Genomic DNA, 10,058 nt, shown 5'->3' with positions numbered 1-10,058 from the left:
AGTCACGCAGAATGCAGCGAACTACAATGAAACGGCTAACTTTGTAATTCGAGTTGAGAAAAGCAAGAAACCTGGGAAATAAAAAAGCATTAATTGGATCAGTAATTATTACTACGAGGTCATTTACAGACCATCTTGTCTTACAGGCAAGGGTTATTGTTAGCCATATCCTTACTGTGCTCTGTTGGCAATCACTTAATGACTACTTCCTCACAGAATTTAAATAGGTCTAATCGAGTATTCGTCTGTTGCAATCTTTATAGTGATTGTAAATTATTACTTCAGCAATGGCACGGTTCTGTAAAAGGCGACTCACTCGAACACGTTTACCTGGTTCCCTGACACTGGAGATCCATCTGTTGTGGGGCCATTACCAGAAAAACTACTAATCACTGAGATTTTGTTACAGATTGCTTGCAATAAAGTAAATGAACATGTAGACAACTGCAAACACAGGTCCCCATAAAATGGGCTTTGTTGTGCCTATTATTGATCCAAAATGCTGTCAAGTTTAGAGAAGGTGACTTGTTATAATCTGTACGGTAAGTGTTGCTGAGAGTTTTTTGTCTGTGCAATTTTACTGCCCAAGTAATAGCAGCTATGACAGGATAATTATACTTGTGGTCTCCATTTTACTTCCCAGCGGGAATTCAGGTTTAGACAACTATTATAAAGACTGGTTTTGTGTCAAATTGAGTTTTCAGTCAAATGCCATCTGTGGAAAAATGGAGCATGAGGAAATAATAGGGCAGCCCTGTGCCAGGCTAGAGCGACAGTCAGATTTTCAAAATTCAGAAAGCTTAATAAATAGTGTACTTGTTTTTGCAGGATGGGTAAACAAAGGAAGAGAATGGTGGGGGGATTGAGGGTTTGGAGAATGACGGGGGAAAGATGTCTTCAATAGTTGGAAAGAATTTAATTCGAAAACAACAGAAAATAATTGTCTTGATGTGAAGGGAGAAACGCCAAATGAATAATTCATGTGGAATTAAACACACCTTCAGTATCGTTAAACCACTTCAAAGATTCTTAAATTTGAGAGCCAACGCAATGAACTAAATAATACGACGCAGGGAAACATGAAACAAAGAAATTTATGGGAAAATTGAAAGGACTTTGGTCTGAATTTTCATAGAGATGGAAAGGCTCCACCCCGAGCGCCAAACTCCCGATTCCAGCTGTTCTGTCTCTGAACAAGGCATCTGTCATTTTTGCCAGGATGGAGGGAAGAGGGTTGGGACACAATTCACACCGCCACAGTTCAGGGTGGCAGCAGCAGCACATTTGAAAGCACAGTCGCCCTCAAACAGGGACAAGTTTCTGGAACATGCCACATGGACTTCATACCTTTGAGGGAAAGGTTTAAACCTAAACACATTTTTTGGAAAAGTAAGGTACTCTTTTGGAGTGTGAGGTATCTTTTTGGAAGAGGTCAGGTACCCTTTGGGATGGTTAAGAATAGATAAAAGGTAAGGCATCCTTTTTGAAAGGTCAGGTACCTTTTGTGATTGTTAAGGGTATGTATAAATCGGTACGGTGGCACAGTGGGTAACACGGCTGCCTCACAGTGCCATGGACCTGGGTTTGATTCTGGCCTTGGGTGACTGTCTGTGTGGAGTTTGCACATTCTCCTCATGTTTGCGTGGGTTTCCTCTGGGTGCTCAGGCTTCCTCCCACAGTCCAAAGATGTGCAGGTTAGGTGGGTTGGCCAGGCTAAATTTCCTCTTATTGTCCCAAGATATGTAGGTTAGGGGGATTAACGGAATAAATACATGGGGTTACGGGAAAGTGCTTGGGTGAGATCCAATGTCAATTAGTTGGATCTCATTCATTCGATAGGCTGAATGGTCTTCTTTTGCACTATAGGGATTCTATGATTCTAAAACGTGGATAAGTTCTATGGAAGTACAGCTGTCAAGCCATTTAAATCCCCTGCCCTTTAAATTCTTGCAGTTGAAAAATACAATGTTTGCAATTTCACTAGCTGCTTCCTATAAAATCAGTGCTGCTTCATTGCTTCCACATGCTAATGTATCACAGTTCTGGGGGGGGGGAGGGGGGGGAGGGGTTCTGTAAGTTCAGGGTTTGATTGACAGCTCCAAATTTGTTAAAGAAGTTAGCTGCCTTTGATATTGGGATTTGAATACACACATTGGTTATATAAGGCATTAAGTACTTGAATGGATTTAAATGTATTGAATAGGGTTTTATCATTGAGAGTGATTTTCCAATATAATAAGATCTGTAATAGATACTTGCAACTGGATATTATTTAATCTCACCATGACTCCTGAGTGGTTACTAGGTGAGTTGGCACAGAGGGTGCATGGGCAATGTGTAATGCGTGCATGGCATTAGCTGGCAGTCCCTCAGGGTCAAGAATGACTTTCTCCACTCCGGGGAGGTGGGTTCTACGGTGGCGGAATAACCCAATCCTGAGGCAGCAGTGGGGGCAGAGGGGCAGCAGCGGGGGGAGAGGGGCAGCAGTGGGGGCAGTGGGGCAGCAGCGGGGGGAGAGGGGCAGCAGTGGGGGTAGAGGGGCAGCAGCAGGGGGAGAGGGGCAGCAGCGGGGGGGAGAGGGGCAGCAGCGAGGGAAGAGGGGCAGTAGCAGGGGGAGAGGGGCAGCAGCAAGGGAAGAGGGGCAGCAGAGGGGTTAGAGGGGCAGCAGCGGGGGGGAGAGGGGCAGCAGCGGGGGGAGAGGGGCAGCAGCGGGGGGGAGAGGGGCAGCAGCGGGGGGAGAGGGGCAGCAGCGGGGGCAGAGGGGCAGCAGCGGGGGCAGAGGGGCAGCAGCGGGGGAAGAGGGGCAGCAGCGAGGGAAGAGGGGCAGCAGCGGGGGCAGAGGGGCAGCAGCGGGGGGAGAGGGGCAGCAGCGGGGGGAGAGGGGCAGCAGCGAGGGGGGAGCTGCGGGGCGGGGGGAGATGCGGGGCGGGGGGAGCTGCGGGGGAGCTGCAGGGTGAGGGGAGCTGCGGGGCGGGGGGAGCTGTGGGGCGGGGGGAGCTGCAAGGCGGGGGGAGCTGCGGGGCGGGGCGGGGGGAGCTGTGGGGTGGGGGAGCTGTGGGGTGGGGTGGGGCGGGGGGAGCTGCGGGGCGGGGTGGGGGGAGCTGCGGGGCGGGGTGCGGGGAGCTGCAGGGTGGGGTGGGGGAGCAGCGGGGCGGGGTGGGGGGAGCTGCGGGGCGGGGTGGGGGGAGCTGCGGGGCGGGGCGGGGGGAGCTGCGGGGCGGGGGAGCTGCGGGGCGGGGGAGCTGCAGGGCGGGGGGAGCTGTGGGGCGGGGGGAGCTGTGGGGCGGGGCGGGGGGAGCTGCGGGGTGGGGGGAGCTGCAGGGCGGGGGGAGCTGCGGGGCGGGGCGGGGGAGCTGCAGGGCGGGGGGAGCTGTGGGGCGGGGGGAGCTGCAGGGTGGGGTGGGGCAGGGGGAGCTGCAGGGTGGGGGAGCTGCAGGGTGGGGTGGGGCGGGGGGAGCTGCGGGGTGGGGGAGCTGCGGGGTGGGGGGAGCTGCGGGGTGGGGGAGCTGCGGGGCAGGGGGAGCTGCGGGGTGGGGGGAGCTGCCGGGCAGGGGGAGCTACGGGCCGTGGGGGGAGGGAGCTGCAGGGCCGGGCAGGGGGAGCGGCGGGGCGGGGGGAGCTGCAGGGCGGAGGGAGCTGCGGTGCGGAGGGTGCTGCGGGGCGGAGGGTGCTGCGGGGCGGGGGAGCTGCGGGGCGGGGGAGCTGCGGGGCGCGGTGGGGGGAGCTGCGGGGGCGGGGGGAGCTGCGGGGTGGGAGCAGCTGCAGGGCGGTGGGAGCTGCAGGGCAGAGGGAGCTGCGGGCGGGGCATGGGGAGCTGCGGGGCGGGGCATGGGGAGCTGCGGGGCGGGGCATGGGGAGCTGCGGGGCGGGGCATGGGGAGCTGCAGGGCGGGAGGAGCTGTGTGGCGGGGAGGGAGCTGCGGGGCGAGGGGTGTGGTGGGGCGGGGCGGGGGGAGCTGCGGGGCGGGGGAGCTGCGGGGCAGGGGGTGTGGCGGGGCGGGGCAGGGGGAGCTGCGGGGCGGGGGGAGCTGCGGGGCGGGGGGGAGCTGCGGGGCGGGGGGGAGCTGCGGGGTGGGGGGAGCTGCGGGGTGGGGGGAGCTGCGGGGTGAGGGGAGCTGCGGGGCGGGGCGCGGGGAGCTGCGGGGCGGGGGGAGCTGCGGGGTGGATGGAGCTGCGGGGCGGGGGGAGCTGCGGGGCGGGGGGAGCTGCGGGGTGGGGGGAGCTGCGGGGTGGGGGGAGCTGCGGGGTGGAGGGAGCTGCGGGGTGTGGGGAGCTGCGGGGCGGGGCAGGGGGAGCTGCGGGGCGGGGCGGGGGGAGCTGCGGGGCGGGGCGGGGGGAGCTGCGGGGCGGGGGGAGCTGCGGGGCGGGGGGAGCTGCGGGGCGGGGGGAGCTGCGGGGCGGGGGGAGCTGCGGGGCGGGGGGAGCTGCGGGGCGGGGGGTAGCTGCGGGGCGTGGGGAGCTGCGGGGCGGGGGGAGCTGCGGGGCGGGGGGAGCTGTGGGGTGGGGGGAGCTGCGGGGTGGGAGGAGCTGCGGGGCAGGGGGAGCTGCGGGGCGGGGGGAGCTGCGGGGCGGGGGGAGCTGCGGGGCGGTGGGAGCTGCGGGGCGGGAGGAGCTGCGGGGCGGGGGGAGCTGCGGGGCAGGGGGAGCTGCGGGGCGGGGGCTGCTGCGGGGCGGGGGGAGCTGCGGGGCGGGGCGGGGGGAGCTGCGGGGCGGGGGGAGCTGCGGGGCGGGGGGAGCTGCGGGGCGGGGCGGGAGGTGCTGCCGGGCGGGGGGAGCTGCGGGGCGGGGCGGGGGAAGCTGCGGGGTGGGGGCAGCCGCGGGGCGGGAGGAGCTGCGGGGCGGGAGGAGCTGCGGGGCGGGGGGAGCTGCGGGGCGGGGGCTGCTGCGGGGCGGTGGGAGCTGCAGGGCGGGGCGGGGGGAGCTGCGGGGCGGGGGGAGCTGAGGGGCGGGGGGAGCTGCGGGGCGGGGCGGGGGGGCTGCGGGGCGGGGCGGGGGGAGCTGCGGGGCGGGGCGGAGCGGGGGGAGTTGCGGGGCGGGGGGAGCTGCGGGGCGGGGGGAGCTGCGGGGCGGGGCGGGGGGAGATGCGGGGCGGGGGGAGCTGCGGGGCGGGGGGAGCTGCGGGGCGGGGGGAGCTGCGGGGCGGGGCGGGGGGAGCTGCGGGGCGGGGGGAGCTGCGGGGCGGGGGGAGCTGCGGGGCGGGGCGGGGGGAGCTGCGGGGTGGGGGGAGCTGCGGGGCGGGGGGAGCTGCGGGGCGGGGGGAGCTGCGGGGCGGGGGGAGCTGCGGGGCGGGGGGAGCTGCGGGGCGGGGGGAGCTGCGGGGCGGGGCGGGGGAGCTGCGGGGTGGGGGAGCTGCGGGGCGGGGTGGGGGAGCTGCGGGGCGGGGTGGGGGGAGCTGCGGGGCGGGGGAGCTGCGGGGCGGGGTGGGGGAGCTGCGGGGGGGGAGCTGCGGGGCGGGCAGTGTAAACTCTGGCGAGACTACAAGGCACCGAGCGGGAAAATGACATCACATTTTTACAGTGATGACACTGACAGGCATGAAATGGCACTAAGTGGCGTCGCGGTGATTCAGGTCAATCGGGATCGGTGAGGGGATTTGACTTAATTTGATTTGATTTATTATTGTCACATGCATTAACATACAGTGAAAAGTATTGTTTCTGCGCACTATACAGACAGAGCATACCATTCATAGAGAAGGAAACGACAGAGTGCAGAATGCAGCGTTACAGCCATAGCTAGCATAGAGAAAGATCAACTTAACGCAAGGTAAATCCATTCAAAATTCTGACAACAGCAGGGAAGGAATTGTTCTTGAGTTGGTTGGTACGTGACCTCAGACTTTTGTATCTTTTTCCCGAAGGAAGAAGGTGGACATGCCAGATTTCCTTAGTCTTCTGAGAATGTAGAGGCGTTGGTGAGCTTTCTTAAATATCGCGTCAGCATGGGGGCACCAGGACAGGTTGTTGGTGATCTGGACACCTAAAAACGTGAAGCTCTCGACCCTTTCTACTTCGTCCCCGTTGATGTAGACATGTTCTCCTTTATGCTTCCTGAAGTCGATGACAATCTCCTTCTTTTTGTTGACATTGTGGGAGAGATTATTGTTGCCGCACCAGTTCACCAGATTCTCTATCTCATTCCTGTACTCTGTCTCGTCATTGTTTGAGATCCGACCCACTTCAGTGGTGTCATCAGCAAACTTGAAAATCGAATTGGAGGGGAATTTGGCCGCACAGTCATAGGTGTATAAGGAGTATAGTAGGGGGCTGGGAACACAGCCTTGTGGGACACTGGTGTTGAGGATGATCGTGGAGGAGGTGTTGTTGCCTTTCCTTACTGATTGTGGTCTGTGAGTTAGGAAGTTCAGGATCCAGTTGGAGAGGAAGGTGCCGAGGCCCAGGCCACGGAGTTTGGAGATGAGTTTCGTGGGAATAATGGTATTGAAGGCTGAGCTGTAGTCAATAAATAGGAGTCTGACATAGGTGTCCTTGTTATCTAGGTGTTCCAGGGTTGAGTGCAGGGCCAGGGAAATGGCGTCTGCTGTGGACCTGTTGCGGCGGTAGGCAAACTGTAGTAAATCCAGGTAGTCCGGGAGGCTGGAATTGATTTATGCCATGGCTAACCTTTCGAAGCACTTCATAATGATGGATGTCAGGGCCGATAGTCATTAAGATACGCTTAGAGGTTATGAGAGGCTTAGGGAGGGTGAGAGTGCATGAGGTGCATGTGTTGGCACAGATAAGAAATAAGGAGGATGTGGGAGGGCTGTTTTTTGTTTTATTCCTTTTATTACAACTGAGAGGAGGTTCCAGAGCTCCGAAGCAGCTCTTTAAAACTGCCCGCCTCCACGCCCAACAGCCCCTGTATCTGCCTCTATTTAAAACTGCCCGCCTCCACGCCCAACTGTGCCTGTATCTGCCTCTATTTAAAACTGCCCACCTCCATGCCCAACAGCCCCAATGGCTGCCTCCTCCGCTGTGGGCTGCCGACAAGCCTAACTCCAACTAGCATCTGCAGCACCCCCTCCCCTCCCCTTTTCCCCTCCCCTCCCCTCTGCTCCCCTCCTCTTTCCTCCCCTGCCTTCCCCTCCTCTCCCTGCGTCTCCTCCCTTCCCCTGCCCTCTCCTCCCTTTGCCTCCCCTCCTCCCACCTCCCCTCCTCTCACCTCCTCTCCTCACTTCCCCTCTCCCCCTCCCCTCCCCTCTCCCCCCTCCCCTCACCTCCCCTCCCCTCCCCTCCCTCTCCCCTCCTCTCACCTCCCCTCCTCTCCCTTCTCCCACCTCCCTTCCCCTCCCTTCCCTTGTCCCACCTCCCCTCCCCTCCCCCTCCTCTCCCCGCCTTAACGAAAATACAACTGTTTGGGGCACTTCTCCCAAGTTGGGTTTGCGGAGCTGCTGAAAGTCAGTGGCTCTCAAAATTTTCCCATCCCACACGTGGCAATGCCCACCCGTGTCAGCTGAAGGAAAGTCCCAACCCGAGGGACCATTAGATTCTCTGTCCCACGGTGACAATCCCCACTGGTGTGCGAGCCGGACACTTGGCTCAATGCGGTTTATGTTATGGGTGCTGCCTCCTGTCCAGTATTAGGACATGGAGGTCAGGTAGGTTCTCTTCATGGACTTGTATCATTGTCTTAAACCTAAACGTGGTATCCTCTCTGGAGGAGTACTTTACCAGCTCAGATACTAATGTAGTAAATAATTGCCATTCCATTGTAGGATTCTGAAATGAATTTCGATTACATGCTTACACTTCACTCACATGCTCTTGAAACAGGAGTATGTTTTGTTTTTCCTTCTTACTTTCATCCTGAGTTAATCGGGGTGAAAGATGTATACTGATGTGCAGGATATGTTGGATGCAGCAATGTGCAAAGCCGTAGGTTTTATTCAAATGCTTCTACTTGATTGCTGATTCTGTTTTGCCTTTTGACAGTTTGGATCATGAACTTACTTCAAAACAGCATTGAGCTCATGAAATGTGCACAGGGACTGAATAAAGCAGTTCCTTTCATTGCGTGTCAGTAAACAGCATTTGTATTTCACAAGCGTTCCTGAAACAGTCTCTGGGTCAGCATTCTCCAGTTTCTGCAGTGTGATAACCATAGAATGTACAGCTGAGGGTTTGAAATTTTAATCTGAAATGCAGCAGGAAAAAAATTGGAATTAAATGTTAGAACTCACTCCATTCTAACACATTCATCAGTCCTAGTTTCCTCTGGATCCTACGGTTTCCTCCCACAGTCCAAAGATGTGTAGGTTGGGTTGATTGGCCATGCTAAATTGCCCCTGAGTTTCCCAAAATGTGTGGGTTAGGAGAATTAACGGGTTAAATATGTGGGGTTACGGGGATAGGGCCTGGGTACGATGCTCTGTCAGAAATTCGGTGCAGACTCGATGGGCCAAAGCACCTCCTTCTGCACAGTAAGGATCCTATGATTCTATGGAATCAAATCATAGAATCCAACAGCGCAGAAGGAGGCCATTTGGCCCATCGAAAATGCACCAATCTTACCCAGGCCCTTTCCCCATAACCCCACGTATTCACCCTGCTAATCCACTTAACCTGCACATCTTCGGACTGTGGGAGGAAACCAGAGCACCTGGGGGAAACCCACGGAGACACTGTGAGAACGTGCAAACTCCACACAGACAGTCACCTGAGGCCGGAATTGAACCCAGGTTTCTGGCGCTATGAGAAGGCAGAAGACTTTGCTTGAGGGGGTACTCACTGATGTTAGACAGGAGATTTCATAGTGCTGACACAGGAATGGCAGTGTATGTCCAAGTCAGGCAACATGAAGAAAACAAAAACAAAATGCTGCCAATGCTAGAAATCTGAAACAAAAACAGAAAATGCTGAAAAGACTCAGCAGGTCCGGCAGCATCTGTGATGTGGTCCAAGGTTCTCTGGTACATCGACACAGTATGTCATCAGAATTATGTTCACTTTAGGTCAGAATGAAAATGTGGACTGCTGTTTATCATAGAATCCCTACAGTGCAGAAAGAGGCCACTTGGCCCATCGAGTCTGCACCAACCACAATCCCACCCAGGCGCTACCCCCATATCCCCCTACATATTTACCCACTAATCCCTCTGACCTACGCATCTCAGGATACTAAAGGGCAATTTTTTAGCATAGCCAATCAACCTAACCCGCACATCTTTGGACTGTGGGAGGAAACCGGAGCACCCGGAGGAAACCCACACAGACACGAGGAGAATGTGTAAACTCCACACAGACAGTGATCCAAACCGGGAATCGAACCCAGGTCCCTGGAGCTGTGAAGCAGCAGTGCTAACCACTGTGCCACCGTGCCGCTATGCGCAGGTTCAAATTCAAAAGCAAATTTTGAGACACGTACATTATTTAACTTTGGGGTGCTAAATATTAAAAGTAAGAAGTTTCACTGTGTCTTACTGTGCCCACCTCAGTCCAACGCTGGCATCTCCACATCAAACATCAAAAGTGACAGAGGCGGCAGAGGAGCATTGTGGGAGAAGTTGGCTCAGTCACCATGGCTGAACATTGAGTCGGGGAAGAACCCCCTCAGGAAGGGATGCACCCAGAAGAGTTGTGCGAGAGATGACGGCGAGAAGCTCTAGCTGAAAAAGAGACAAGTTCCAATTCTATATAACAAGAAAAAGTGAATAAATGACAATAAAGACCACACCATTACTCTTTATTGCGCTGGGAATGTGTTCAGAGTTGGTGACTAACAACATGGCTGTTAAATATTGCAGATTTAAATGGGACTAATTTGGTTTGGTCGGTTGCAGTGTATTAGTGTTTTGCTGACAGGGAAGGATTAAGCGACACCTTGCTTCATAATTGTATGTGCTAATGTTTCTGGCACTGCCATTTTCATTTTTTTGCATAGTAATGAGACTAAGAGCATGGAAGTTAAATGTGCATGCCTGTCCATTTATACATTTTGGAGGAGGGAAACATCAGAGAGAGAGATGATGGGTAGGCGTGATGCATCAAAGGTAGACAAACCTTGCCCTTCAATACCTTAGTATTCAGAAATAGCTCCAGTGACCCACTTATCTAAAAT

The sequence above is a fragment of the Mustelus asterias genome, chromosome 4, assembly GCF_964213995.1.
Source record: "Mustelus asterias chromosome 4, sMusAst1.hap1.1, whole genome shotgun sequence".
Classification (NCBI taxonomy): domain Eukaryota; kingdom Metazoa; phylum Chordata; class Chondrichthyes; order Carcharhiniformes; family Triakidae; genus Mustelus; species Mustelus asterias.
Note: the sequence above shows the minus strand (reverse complement) of the source record.